We start from the raw sequence: 10531 nt of genomic DNA, 5'->3' as shown, positions 1-10531 counted from the left end.
TAGCCTACTCAAACACCCGGCTCAAACAGAGAGGGACACTATGTTAGCTTGCTGGCTATGGCTTTCCAATACTGGAACTCTTCCAAGTCAAGGTAAGCTTTTGGATTTATAAATTTATTGTCACCGGTGCTCTCCGGTGTAACTGCTAAACTGCTTGCTGCTAATTGTACACTGTACTGAACCGTGCACCGTTAACACTGTACTTGTTAATAATTGCGCCGGAGGGGATGGCTGCCGTTTTACAAGCTCCTTACCAATTGTGCTCTTTTGTGTGTTTTTTCGGATTGTTTGTTACTTATTTTGTACATAATGTTGCTGCTACAGTCTATTATGACCGAAAGAGCTTCTGTATATTAGAACAGTGATTACCCACCTCAAACTGGACAAAGATTTTTTCTTTAATGAGTCTGACACGAAGGATATATGGTTTGTCCCGGACCAGGCACAGATCTCATTCATTCGCATGAAGAAAAGACGGAGATGCAGGGGGCATAGATCCGGGTGCCTTGTGAGAATTTGTCGGCCAGTGTGTGTGACCCGCCTCTGCCATCCGTTTTATTGGTCAACGTGCAATCACTGTAGAATAAACTGGGTGAGCTCCGTTCGAGACTATCCTACCAACTGAACATTAAAAACTGTAATATCTTATGTTTCACAGAGTCGTGGCGGAATGACGACACGGATAATATACAGTTGGTTGGGCTTTCCTTCCATTGGCAGGACAGAAGAGCTATGTTCGGTAAGATGAGGAGTCGTAGTGTGTGTCTATTGGTCAATAGCAGCTGGTGCGCATGTCTAAAATTAAGGTAGTCTCGAGGTATTGCTCCTCATGATAAGATGTAGACCACACTATCTACCAAGAGAGTTTTCATCTATATTTTTCGTAGCCATCTATTTATCACCACAAACAGATGCTGGCACTAAGACCACACTCAACGAGCTGTATAAGGCCATAAACAAACAAGAAAATGCTCATCCAGAAACAGCCCTCCTAGTGGCCGAGGACTTTAATGCAGGCACTCGGAGTGTGGTGTCAGGAAAATAACCTCTCACTCAACGTCAACAAAACAAAGTAGATGATCGTGGATTTCAGGAAACAGCTAAGGGAGCACCCCCCTATCCACATCGACGGGATAGCAGAGAAGTTGGAAAGTTTAAAGTTCCTCGGCTTACACATCACGGACAAACTGAAATGGTCCACCCACACAGACAGTGTTGTGAAGAAGGCGCAACAGCACCTCTTCAACCTCAGGAATCTGGTGAAATTTGGCTTGTCACCTAAAACCCTCACAACCTTTTACAGATGCACAATTGAGAGCATCCTGTCGGGATGTATCACCGCCTGGTACGGCAACTGCACCGCCCACAACTGCAAGGCTCTCCAGAAGGTGGTGCGGTCTGCATAACGCATCACCGGGGCCAAACTACCTGCCCTCCAGGACACCTACAGCACCCGATATCACAGGAAGGCCAAAAAGATCAACAACCACCCGAGCCACTGCCTGCTCACCCCGCTACCATCCAGAAGGCGAGGTCAGTACAGGTGCATCAAAGCTGGGACCGAGAGACTGAAAAATATCTTCTATCTCAAGGCCATCAGACTGTTAAACAGCAATCACTAGGCTGCTGCCTACGTACAGACTTGAACTGTCACGACTTCCACCGAAGTCGGCTCCTCTCCTTGTTCGGGCGGTGTTCGGTGGTCGACGTCACCGGTCTTCTAGCCATCGCCGCTCCACTGTTCAATGTTCCATTTGTTTTGTCTTGTTTCCCCGCACACCTGGTTTACATTCCCTAATCACACTACATATATATTCCCTCTGTTCCCCCCCATGCCTTTGTGTGGAATTGTTTTTGTTACATGTTTCGTGTTACGCGCCAGGCTGGTTTTTCCCCGGGTACTGTGTTGTACCCGAGTGTGTTTAATTGTTTAACTTATGCATTATTGTGACTGTTGTCGCGCTTTGCACTTTTGCCATTTGGCTGGAGTTTTTTTGACGCAGTTGCGTCCGTCTGTTGTTACTTCTGCCAATTAAAGTGTGCGCCTGATCACAACTCTCCACTCTCCTGCACCTGACTTCTTACCAGTAGCGCACAACCTGACATGAACACATTGGCCACTTTAATAAATGGATGTCACGCCCTGACCTTAGAGATCCTTTTTATGTCTCTATTTTGGTTGGTCAGGGCGTGAGTTGGGGTGGGCATTCTATGTTTTTTTCTGTGTGTTGTATTTCTATGTGTTTGGCCTGGTATGGTTCCCAATCAGAGGCAGCTGTCAATCGTTGTCTCTGATTGAGAACCATACTTAGGTACCCTGTTCCCACCTGTGTTTGTGGGTAGTTGTTTTCTGTTTTGTGTGTCTTCACCTTACAGAACTGTTTCGTTTTGTTCACTCTCTTTGTTGTTTTTTTGTTATTGCAGTGTTCAGTTTATTTATTAAAATTAACATGGACACTTACCACGCTGTGTTTTGGTCCGATCCTTCCTATTCCTCATCCGAGGAAGACGACGGGCGTGACAATGGATCACTAGTCACTTTAATAATACCACTTTAATAATGTTTACATATCTTGCATTACTCATCTCATATGTAGTATATACTGTATTTTATACCATCTATTGCATCTTGCCTATGACGCTCGGTCATTGCTCATCCATATATTTATATGTATATATTCTTATTCCATTCCTTTACTTATATTTGTGTGTATTAGGTAGTTGTTGTGGAATTGTTAGATTACTTGTTAGATATTGCTGCAGTGTCAGAACAAGAAGCACAAGCATTTCGCTACACTCGCAATAACATCTGCTAACCATGTGTTTGTGACCAATAAAATTTGTTTTGATTTTAACTTAAATACGTTTTACCTAATTTCTACCAGCATATCACATCTGCAACCAGAGGAAAAAAATCTCTAGACCACCTTTACTTCACACACAAGACACATACAAAGCTCTCCCACGCCCTCCATTTGGCAAATCATAATTATATCCTCCTGATTCCTGCTTACAAGCTAAAACTAAAGCAGTACCAGTGACTCGCTCAATACGGAAGTGGTCAGATGACGCAGATGCTACGCTACAGGACAGTTTTGCAAGCAGAGACTGGAATATGTTCCAGGATTCATCCAATGGAATTGAAGAGTATACCATCTCAGTCACTGGCTTTATCAATAAGTGCATCGATGATGTCATCCCCAAAATGACTGTACGTACATATCCCAACCAGAAGCCATGGATTACAGGCAACATCCGCACAGAGCTAAAGGCCAGAGCTACCGCTTTCAAGGAGCGGGACACTAATCCGGACGCTTATAAAACATCCTGCTATGCCCTCAGACGAAACAATCAAACTGGCAAAGCGTCAATACAGGACTAAGATTGAATCCTACTACACCAGCTCTGACATTCGTCGGATGTGGCAGGGCTTGCAAACTATTACAGACTAGAAAGGGAAACCCAGCCCGAGAGCTGCCCAGTGACGCAAGCCTACCAGACGGGCTAAATGCCTATTATTCTCGGATCATGCTCTCCGTACCCGACATGAGCAAGACCTGAGCAAGGTCAACATTCACTTGGCCGCGAGGCCAGATGGATTACCGGGTTATGTCTTTACTGACATTTTCAACCTCTCCCTGACCGAATTTGTTATACCTACAAATTTCAAGCAGACCAGCATAGTCCCTGTGCCCAAGAAAGCGAAGGTAACCTGCCTAAATGACTACCGTCCTGTAGCACTCACGTCGGTAGCCATGAAGTGCTTTGAAAGGCTGGTCATGGCTCTTATCAACACCATCATCCCGGAAACCCTAGACCCACTCCAATTCACATACCGCCCCAACATATCCACAGATGACGCAATCTTCATTGCACTCCACACTGCCCTTTCCGACCTGGACAAAAGGAACACCTATGTGAGAATGCTGTTAATTGACAACAGCTCAGCATTCAACACCATAGTGCCCACAAAGCTCATCACTAAGCTAAGGACCCTGGGAGTAAACACCTCCCTCTGCAACTGGATCTGGACTTCCTGACGGGCTGCCCCCAGGTGGTAAGGGTAGGCAACAATCCTGATCCTCAACCCGGGGGCCCCTCAGCGGTGCATGCTTAGTCCCCTCCTGTACTCCCTGTTCACTCACAACTGCGTGGTCAAGCACGACTCCCACACCATCATTAAGTTTTCTAATGACACAACGGTGGTAGGCCTGATCACCGACAACAATGAGACATCCTATAGGGAAGAAGTCAGAGACCTGGCAGTGTGATGCCAGGACAACAACCTCTCCCTCGACGTGAGCAAGACAAAAGGGCTGATCGTGGACTACAGGAAATGTGAGGGCCGAACAGGCCACCATTTACTTCGATGGGGCTGTAGTGGAGCGGGTCGAGAGTTTCAAGTTCCTTGGTGTCCACATCACCAACAAACTGTCATGGTCCAAACACACTAAGACAGTCATGAAGAGGGCACGACAACGCCTTTTCCCCTCAGGAGAATGAAAAGATTTGGCATGGGTCCCCAGATCCTCAATGTTCGACAGCTGCACCATCGAGAGCATCCTGACCGGTTGCATCACCGCCTGGTATGGCAACCTTTGTTTTTGCACTGCTGCTACTCACTGTTTATTATATATGCATAGTCACTTTACCCCTACCTACATGTACAAATTACATCTACCAACCTGCACCCCCGCATTTTGACTCGGTACCCCTTGTATATTATCGTTATTGTTATTTCATTGTGTTAGTTTTTTTTTTTTTTTACTTTAGTTTATTTAGTAAATATTTTCTTAAAACTGCGTTGTTGGTTAAGAGCTTGTAAGTAAGCATTTCATGGTAAGGTCTACACCTGTTGTATTCGGGGCATGTGACTGTAACGGTTCTCTTCGTCCTTGACGAGGAGTAAGAAATGTCGGACCAATGCGGAGCGTGGTATGTGTCCATAATATATTTTAATGAAATATCACTGGACACAAAAAAACAAAAGGAACAAGAGAATAAATGAAAACCGAACACAGTCCCGTATGGAACAAACACTGATACGGAAAATAAACACCCACGCAACACAGGTGGAAAAAGGCTATCTAAGTATGATTCTCAATCAGAGACAACTAACGACACCTGCCTCTGATTGAGAACCATACCAGGCCAAACGAAAAAACCAACATAGAAAAACGAACATAGATAACCCACCCAACTCACGCCCTGACCATACTAAAACAAAGAAATAACAAAAGACCTAAGGTCAAAACGTGACAGTGACAAATACAATTTGATTTGATTGTAGAGGGTTTATTAATGCGTTAGTTCTATTCACTATGTTGACTGTAACGTTAATATGGTGACAATGAAGTAGGCTGTGTGTAGCGGTTATGCTATGGTTTGGCTTGGAAAGGTTTTTCGCCTGGTCACATACAGCTTATGTGTTGTGCACTGAAGTCCATAAGCGAAGAGAGAAGGTGAGAGGAGGAGAATGCGTAAAGCGAGAAGGAATTATACAACGATCAAAGGGATCATGCTGTTTGTATGTGGCTGCTATGAAAGTGAACTATGTTTGCGTGTGATCAGGGGTGTATTCGTTCTGCCAATTCTGTTGAAAAACAGAAGCAAACGGAACAAAATGGGGATAAACATACCTGAATTATAGAAACTTTGTAACTGTTGGACTAAGGATTTTACACCCTAGCTAGATGCAAGCAAGAGTGTGCAAGGCAAGAGTGTGCAAGGCGGTATTAAATGTGTCAATGTCTGTCACCTTGATTACAAAAATGTCTCTCGACCTGTGCACCTTCGTTGTAAACTTTCATTCATAGGCTAGATTGTAGCAACCTCATGATGGGCATAGGGAAAATTCAACTATCATGTAGTAGCCTAAACCTATCGATGTTACATTGAGTTAGGTGATAGAAAATGAATGACAGTCATCCAATATACTGCAATAGAAATAAGGCCATATTCATCAAAAAATGATTGTTCTCCCTCATCTTAAACGGCAATGACCATCACTGCTAACAATATATTGCTTTGTCATCCCTACTACATCTAATCTGGTGGACTTGTTACAGTGCCTTGCAAAAGTATTCATCCCCCTTGGCATTTTTTCCTATTTTGTTGCAATACAACCTGTCATTTAAATGGATTTTGGGGGGGATTTCATGTAATGGACATAGACAAAAGATTCCAAATTGGTGAAGCAAAATGAAAAAAAGTGCATATGTATTCATCCCTTTGCTATGAAGCCCCTAAATAAGATCTGGTGCAACCAATTACCTTCAGAAGTCACATAATTAGTTAAATGAAGTCCACCTGTGTGCAATCTAGTATATATCTCAGTATATATATATACCTGTTCTGAAAGACCCCAGAGTCTGTAACACCATTAAGCAAGGGGCACCACCAAGCAAGCGGCACCATGAAGACCAAGGAGCTCTCCAAACAGGTCAGGGTCAAAGTTGTGGAGAAGTGCAGATCAGGGTTGAGTTATAAAAAACATCTGAAACTTTGGACATCACACGGAGCACCGTTAAATCCATTATTACAAAATGGAAAGAACATGACACCACAACAAACCTGCCAAGAGAGGGCCGCCCACCAAAACTCACAGACCAGGCAAGGAGGGCATTAATCAGAGAGGCAACAAAGAGACAAAAGATAACCCTGAAGGAGCTGCAAAGCTCCACAGCGGAGATTGGAGTATCTGTCCATAGGACCACTTTAAGTCATACACTCCACAGAGTTAGGCTTTATGGAAGAGTGGCCAGGAAAATTGCTTAAAGAAAAAAAAGGAAACACGTTTGGTGTTCACCCAAAGGCATGTGGGAGACTCCCAAAACATATGAAAGAAGGTACTCTGGTCAAATGAGACTAAAATTTAGCTTTTTGGCTATCAAGGAAAACACCGCGCATCATCCTTGAGAATACCATCCCCACAGTGAAGCATGCTGGTGGCAGCATCATGCTGTGGGGATGTTTTACATCGGCAGGGACTGGGAAACTGGTCAGAATTAAAGAAACGACGGACGCCGCTAAATACAGGGATATCCTTGAGGGAAACCTGTTTCAGTCTTCCAGAGATTTGAGACTGGGACGGAGGTTCAGCTTCCAGCAGGACAATGACCCTCAGCATACTGCTAAAGCAACACTCGAGTGGTGTAAGGGGAAACATTTAAATGTCTTGGAATGGCCTAGTCAAAGCCCAGACCTCCATCCAATTGAGAATCTGTGGTATGACTTGAAGATTGCTGTACACCAGCGGAACCCATCCAACTTGAAGGAGCTGGAGCAGTTTTGCCTTGAAGAAGGTGCAAAAATCCCAGTGGCTAGATGTGCCAAGCTTATAGAGACATACCCCAAGAGACTTGCAGCTGTAACTGCTGAGAAAGGTGGCTCTACAAAGTATTGATTTTGGCGGGGTGAATAGTTATGCATGCTCAAGTTTCTGTTTTTTTGTCTAATTTCTTGTTTGTTTCACAATAAAAAATATTTTGCATCTTCAAAGTGGTAGGGATATTGTGGAAATCAAATGATACAAACCCCCCAAAAATCTATTTTAATTCCAGGTTGTAAGGCAACAAAATAGGAAAAATGCCAAGGGGGTGAATACTTCGCAAGCTACTGTACTATTCGCAGAACATTGGCATGTTGGCTGTACTGGCTGTTTCAAGGAATCTATTATGCTTGTTAGAGCTTCAACCTGTGCAGTTGTTGTATGGTGGTATTTTTGCTTTTATGCTACCTTTTCCTTTACATTAGGATCTTTACCAGGCTCTTCCTCAAGCTGCACACCGAAAACATTTGTTGGTTTATGGCCGGGTGTTGACCCTAGCCTACGTTTTCTCTCGCTTTCATCATTAGTCATTTTCATTACATGCCTCAGTATTTCTTCATCACTTCCTTGGTTGTCTGAGAGGAGAGGTTTCAGCTCCCTGCGGACATCACCATGCCTGTGCCCTAGTCCTTGCTACACTTTGTGTTGGAATACACCTTGGACTGTCTCTGAGCTGTACTTTGTCAGCATTGGCTTGTTTAGACGTGAACGAATTCTCAGTTTTAGCCCTTTAACTTGGTAAAGGATCTGTTGTGGCATCTCATGCTCATTCTGTTTGGTGCACACTTGCTCTTGGAATAGTTACATGTATGTGCAATATTTTTCCCCCAGATGAGACTGAAGAAACCCCTTGAGCTCAGCTACTGTGATGTCATCCTTATTTATGAGCATGTCCTTGAAGTTCGCTGACTTTATTATCCTCAGTACACTTCTGACTATGTCTGGATCACTGAAGTTATCTTTGGTACCTTCTTCCGTCTGCAAACATTGTTGTAGCTTATGTCTGACACATCGTTGCTTATTTGATCCCCCTGTATTTTTTATTCTCTGCGGTGTTAGGAGAGATCTCTTAGGGAGATAGATCACTTTCTCATGTGTCTGGTGTGGTACAGATTCAGAATGACTGCTTCTGTGTGGTGGATAACTATGTGGTGCTGTGTGCCGGGTCTCAACAGGCTGTAGTGTAGGAATGAGTTTACATTGGAGGATTTTCTTACCTAGCTCCTCATGGCCTGAGAGTAACTTCTGGTACTCTGTTTGTAGTATGTCAGGGGCTGCATTAGCTGTGGTTACATTAGCTGCATCAGTGGATGGAGATTGTGTTGTGTGACTTGACGTCAACCTCAGTGCTAGCAGGTGGTGTAACAGTTACACTATGGGCCTGGATAAGAGGATCAATGGAATCTTTCATAACGAACAATTTAACCATCCCCATATTCTCAGACAAGCAAAGACTTACTATACATAAAAGCATTGATAAAATCAAAACAACCCTCCTCATTACACATCATTCTTTGATGGATCTGTATCTTGTACTTGATCTTAAAGAGTTCCTCAGCCGAGAGAACAAGCAGGAACTTCCTGATGTCCCACACCAGGCTCTCCTCCTGTTGTCAACATGGCAACCTCTATACCTCACACAGGTATGCAGTCCCAGATTTCTGATTCATAGCCTCCGCTCTCGCTCTGATGTCCTGGAACACAGCCTCAGCTTCTCTTTGGTCCCGGTTGTCATAGATCACTAGACAGCTCCCAACCAACAGGTGGCGCTGATCCTGGACTAGCCCCCAAAATCTGTTACAAGTCCCAGGCATAGAACCACGTAAACAGATCATAGTTTGTGTTAAACAGGAGAAAACATACATTTTGGGCGCGTCACAGACTCACTATGAACAAATACTGCATTTGGAAATGATGTCTGAGGGTTGGAGTGTGCCAATGTCTGTCGGTAAATAAAATAAAACAAGACAATTGTACCGTCTGGTTTGTTTAATATAAGGTATTTGATGTATAGCATTTACTTTTACTTTTTACTTTTACTCAAGTATAACAATGTTGTACTTTTTCCACCAGAGTTTTATTTTTTAAAATTTTATTTCACCTTTATTTACCCAGGTAGGCTAGTTGAGAACAAGTTCTCATTTGCAACTGCGACCTGGCCAAGATAAAGCAAAGCAGTGTGACACAGACAACAACACAGAGTTACACATGGAGTAAACAATAAACAAGCCAATAACACAATAAACAAGTCAATGACACAGTAGAAAAAATAAAGTCTATATACAGTGTGTGCAAAAGGCATGAGTAAGTAGGCAATAAATAGGCCATAGGAGCAAATAATTACAATTAGATTAACACTGGAGTGATAAATGAGCAGAAAAGTAAATAAAATAAAAACAGTATGGGGATGAGGTAGGTAGATTGGGTGGGCTATTTACAGATGGACTATGTACAGCTGCAGCGATCGGTTAGCTGCTCAGATAGTTGATGTTTAAAGTTGGTGAGGGAAATAAAAGTCTCCAACTTCAGCGATTTTTGCAATTCGTTCCAGTCACTGGCAGCAGAGAACTGGAAGGAAAGGCGGCCAAATGAGGTGTTGGCTTTGGGGATGATCGGTGAGATATACCTGCTGGAACGTGTGCTACGGGTGGGTGTTGTTATCGTGACCAGTGAACTGAAATAAGGCGGAGCTTTACATAGCATAGACTTATAGATGACCTGGAGCCAGTGGGTCTGGCGACGAATATGTAGCGAGGGCCAGCCGACTAGAGCATACAGGTCGCAGTGGTGGGTGGTAAAAGGTGATTTGGTAACAAAACGGATGGCACTGTGATAGACTGCATCCAGTTTGCTGAGTAGAGTATTGGAAGCTATTTTGTAGTCGAGGATCGAAGTCGAGGATCGGTAGAATAGTCAGTTTTACTAGGGTAAGTTTGGCGGCGTGAGTGAAGGAGGCTTTGTTGCGAAATAGAAAGCCGATTCTAGATTTGATTTTGGATTGGAGATATTTAAAATGACTCTGGAAGGAGAGTTTACAGTCTAGCCAGACACCTAGGTATTTATAGTTGTCCATATATTCTAGGTCGGAACCGTCCAGGGCGGTGATGTTAGTCGGGCGGTCAGGTGTGGGCAGGGAACGGTTGAAAAGCATGCATTTGGTTTTACTAGCGTTTAAGAGCAGTTGGAGGCCACGGAAGGAGT

The sequence above is a fragment of the Salvelinus alpinus genome, chromosome 5, assembly GCF_045679555.1.
Source record: "Salvelinus alpinus chromosome 5, SLU_Salpinus.1, whole genome shotgun sequence".
Classification (NCBI taxonomy): Eukaryota; Metazoa; Chordata; class Actinopteri; order Salmoniformes; family Salmonidae; genus Salvelinus; species Salvelinus alpinus.
Note: the sequence above shows the minus strand (reverse complement) of the source record.